This window comes from Pezoporus occidentalis, unplaced genomic scaffold (genome assembly GCF_034315485.1).
Source record: "Pezoporus occidentalis ecotype Australia unplaced genomic scaffold, CSIRO_AGI_Poc_V1 ctg40, whole genome shotgun sequence".
Lineage (NCBI taxonomy): Eukaryota > Metazoa > Chordata > Aves > Psittaciformes > Psittacidae > Pezoporus > Pezoporus occidentalis.
Genome location: NW_026915725.1, coordinates 4,503,090 through 4,508,487, shown reverse-complemented (window position 1 = coordinate 4,508,487; position 5,398 = coordinate 4,503,090).

Sequence of the window (5,398 nt, the reverse complement as noted above, 5' to 3'; positions counted from 1 at the left end):
GGTAAATAATACCTCATACTGTATTTTCATTATATAATGTAATATGTAAAACATTATAGGCTTGTGTGAAAAATCTATAGACCCCAATAGCAGGATTCACCTGCCTAAATACTGACAAGCCCTACACAGCTCCTGACTACCTCCTCAGAAGTCTGCCTCTCCCATAAATCCTGTAAAATTACCATCAGTCCCACACAGCCACCATGAATACTTTAGACCCCTATGCTTAGCTAAAAGAATTGTCAAAGACCGTTCATTTTTAATAAAAACTCAGTTTTTAGTAGGCTTTTCCCTCAAATATCATACCGACTAAGATCAAAACAGATTTTTTTTTTTTTTGGCTGAATATATTATAAAAAAAGCTGTATCTTGCTCTGATGAGTGCAAGGAAAACTGTCTTGTAGAAATGTTGGAACTGGTGATTCCTTTCATTACTGTTTGCTAAGTTGATGCATTAGAGGAATAAGATTAGACACATTCTTGCGGCACTTTTGATCTACAGCATGGTAGGAGCATATGCAATAAAACTCTGGTACTATCCTGATTGCAAAATGATAATCTGCAAGAAAATACATGAGTTCAATTACCAACCAACGTTAACTGAAAGTGGTCCAGAGCATGAACGTTTTGTTTGGTTAAACTTCACATTCCTGCTCACTTTTTCCTTACCTGCTAAGTTTAGGAAGTACAATTACCACAGGAAACACATCCACACAGTATGGTTGTCTCTTGACAGAAGGGGCTAAACTTACAGAAGATCCTTTTCAGCTCAAGTAAAATGCTCATGATACACCTCTAACACTCAACACATCCATTCAAGAAATTTTTCATGTTTCAGAAAACACCTTAAAAGGATTACGGATCCTGTGGGCAGTTTCTCAGAAATGAAAATATTTGAAAACACTTTTAGAAAGAACAGAGTTCTGGTTCTTAATTTCTTGTCTTGTATGGTATCTCAACTGAGGATGTCAGATATTTTTGGAATTAAAGAGCCAATCATCCTATTAGAGGTTTACATATACGTAGCTCCACGTCCCTGTGAGAGCAGTTGTCACCAGTAAGTGGATTTAGGGGGAATTGTTAGGCGCATCTGGACTTAAACAAAAAAACAAAACAATTTAAACTTTCTTTGTTTCGTTTTTTAATTAAAGCATTCAGAATAAACATTTTCTTTTACTTTGAAAAGCTCCTGAAAACACAGAGATATTAAGAGAAGCTATAGGTAAGCATACTTCCTTTTAAGTAGAATTATAATTAAATGCTCAAATATAAGAATATAATTACACATTTAAAACAAAAAATTTAAAATAAAAAGTCTATAAACTTAATCTGTATCTAGATGTAGCAAATGCAGATTATTCTGAAGTAAATCTGGTTTTGACCAGACATAATATTTTGTTTGTTTGAATAGCTAAAAAAGCCCATTAAAAATAAGCGTTGAAGAGAAATTTCACACGCACATTGTATTTGTCTGATTTCTGGTTAAAGCAATCCCATTCACTACTGGATTCTGAAATCACTTAAAATCAAAGGTGTTGATTTCATTTTATCCACTTACAGAAGGGAAAATGGAGACAGTACTTCCCACCAGCATCATCAACAGACAAAATCTGCTACAAAGTTTGACCAGAATGAGTGTACTAGAAGCAACTACGGATATCCAAGAAAAAGATGCACATACCAAGATGTAGGGTGACGAAATGCCTGTATGTTCCAACTCACGAAAATCTTACGTCAGTTTTGCATTTTCCTACGCAGATACAGTCTCCTCTCTTCACAAATACAGTTAGTGGATTTCTATAAATACACACACATACTCCCTCCAAAATCCCCTCCAAAGGAATTTCTTTTGTTTAGTTTGGGTAGTACACATATTTTTCATATAAATGAGCATGGCTGAAAAGCTGGCTCCAGAGGCGTTACAGGAAAGCCCTGACAGAAATTTACTATGTGAAATTATTTTATTTAACTCAATGCAGAAATTCTCTTTTTTGCACACAATGGAAATCATTATACTCAATTCTTTAAATATTTTTTTCCTGCTGTATTACTTCAGTGTTATCTAGGGTATGATGGGAACACAGCTAACTTCAGATTTTCAACATTCATTTAAAACCTGTTACAATACCTGCATCTCTGAGTGTCAAAAAGATGATGTCATGCTGAATAGAAGACAGTATCTAGAATAACAGATACTGTCTATTATCTACATCTGTGCCTATGGCCAAGCAGCTTAAGAACATTTGTGCTACCACTATTATTTACCATTTTTCTAGATATTCAGTAAACAATAATGTCTCCTAAGTAGAAATGCTATTGACAGGTACTTAGAACGTAAGTAATCCCTTCCTTTAGGAATACTGACTTCAGTTTTATCAAGGGCTATCTTAAAATATGGGGCACCTCGCCAACATGTTTCATCTGAGCTTTCAGTTTTCACCACTGTACTTCTTTGCTGGATTGACACACCTTTAGCTAAGTTTGTAGAGAAGTTTCACTAATCACAGGTACGGAAAGACGTCTAAGGATTGTACTGCTCTTCCCTTTCTGGTTTGTATACATGACATTACTTAACCAAGAGACCTGGTAAAACAAATAAACAAACAAACAAACAAAAACCCTATAGGTTATTTAAAATTGAGTTAAAATTAAGTAAACCAAAAGTAAACTTTACAATTAATGTTCTTTGATCACTTTTTAAACCCCCGAGATAAAAGCCTTGAGATAAAAAGAAATTCCTAAAATTACTATAATAAGCCCTGTAATACCAACTCCTCTGATAAAGAAATGCTCACTGCTATTTTCAGGAAGAAACAGGAAATAGTTGAAAGAACTTTGCAGAAAATTCTGCAGATGAGAAAAACACCACCTGCTTCCCATGGAGATGACTAGAGATAAAATTGTTTCCTGGTGTGTCCTACAGATATCAGGGAATATATAGCTATGCTTGCCTTTTGGACAAGTAAATACTGAAAGTGCTTTGCCTGTTCTATGCTTACAAACAGTACAGGCTGCTGCATCTTATCATATATGCCTTGCTTAGTGAATCTGATAAATTAAAATTACCTTTCCCAAAAGAAAAATGGAAACATACAACAGAAGAGACGAAATTTTGTTTCTCTGTAAGTTAACTGTAAAAACTGGGAGCTCATAACAGAGGTATTCTTCTGACTAGCTTAAAGCCTAGAGCCTCCAGAGAAGCCTACACAGGGAAAACTGGGCTGGTATCAACACTATTCAGGAAGCATGGAGAGCTCAATAGTCAGGCTCCTCTGCATGCTAGCTATCTGTTATCATACGAAAATCTTTTGGTATACATACTATTTTATGTAAAGCTATTTTGCAGCTAGACTGAATAACATTATGACTGACCAAGAAATGGACAGGATCACATGCTAGGCCTAAGGTATGCTGCTGATCCTTCTGTAAGATACTGGGACACCGCAAAGGTTGATCTGAAGCGCCTCTTACAGAACAACAGAGAGTGTTGTGGTGAGAACAGCAGTGAAAATAGGCCAGGGCAGAGTGAGCCAGGGCAGTGGTACTTGTATCTGGAGAAAGACTTGAGAGGAGGGCTACAGCCCTGACCAGACCTGCTCACATCAAGTAGGCTTGTTAACCACTGCTTGCAGCACAGAACAGTATTGCCATAGCAAGGTTGGGTCATTCAATCTACTAAGTCTCAACTGAACCACCACAGGGGCAGAGACCAATGCATCTGAACCCTCTGATGCCTCTGTATTTGTCTTTTGGAATTGATACTGGATAGGACTAAGACGTTGGCCACACACGTCATGCCTTGCTCAGATGCAGAAGAGGGCTGGGTTGCACTTGGTTAATCTGTACTGGGCAGAGGAGACTCCTACCCCTTTCAATGCTCAATGCTTAAAACCCAAACCCCAGTGTTTCTACAAGTCAGTTATTTGCATGTATCTCTCTTCTCTTCAAAAAGTCCTGTGTACTTAAACACACTGTCAGTTCAGTGTCTGAGATAAGAAAAACACTGTTTGAATGACTCTGTTTAAATTATCTTCAGAGTGGAGAAAACACCCCAGCACTGTTTTCAAATATAAGTGTTTATACTGATGCGTGTACGTGTATTCATGTAGGATTTTTCCTGCCTGATTTTCCTCACCAGTTTCTGAAGACACGCCACCTCCTCTGCAACTAGACTGTGGTAAATTTGTGACAGGAAAATGTAATTCAATAATGAAAATACAGAATCTTCAGTCTTCCTGTAGCTGAAAGAAAAGTTTTATTTTTCAACTGTGGCCAAAGAAGAGTTGGTATGATACTGTGTTTGAAATACCAGAGTTAAAACAGGGGGATGTGTGGGATTACAACTAATTTGATGTCTCACAATTACAAAGTCCGTTCTCCAAGAATTAATCTTTTCAGCTTTCTGTGCTAATTTTCTTTTGCATCTGTTAGAACACTTTGTACCTCATACTACTGCTGCAAAATGGACTGAACTGTTGACAGAATGAAAAATTCTAGTATAGAAAACAGGACTGGCACTGCTGCCTGTGGTTGGTTTTACCTGGTTGCATTCAATTTGCAAGAGAAAGACCCACAGCAGCATCACTGTGAACGATGAGCCCTCATACAAAATAAATGCAGTACCCAGAGTGATAAAATTTAATCCTCTCTCTAAACCCTTCTGTTATCTGTCAAACAATGGACCCTGAAAGGCATCACGAAACAATTAGTCTTCTTGCTACTGTCCATTAATTAATTAATTCATATTCTTCTACCTGTTTATTATAGTCTCTAGAAGGTATCAGTGGGCTTACTTTTCTCTTTGCTGACCTTTATAAACTGCTGTATGTAACAGGCTGGACCAGATATGGGCCATGGGGTTTACAAATTCCCTGTATGAATTATATAAAATTTGTAACATGCAAATTCATTCATTACAATTATAAAAATAATTTTTAGTCTTTTTAGTATTTTAAGTACTTTAAACATTTAGGAAAACAGAAGTAAAGTATACCCTGCATACTTTAAGGGTTATTTTCAGTAATTACATATTTTAAACCTCTGCACTTGGACAAAGTATAAAGACTGAACCTGGGTGTAAACTGCTTATTACAATAAACTTTTAATCTTCACATTTCTACAAATAACCCTACTATGTCTTCAGAAGACGAAGATAAGTTTTGCGGAAATAGTCTTAGGGTAGTTTCAACAGTTGCAGGAAGAAGAATTGTGGACACATTTTCACATAATATTTTCCATCATAATATTTTCCATCATAATAATTTACAATAACACTATCATCTTTTTCATTTATAGGCTCAGCTATTTAAGACATCTGAAGGGGATGGTATTAATCTCACATAATGTAGCTATCTAAAATGCAGGCATATCTAGCTAAACTACTCACCCAAGGCCCTCT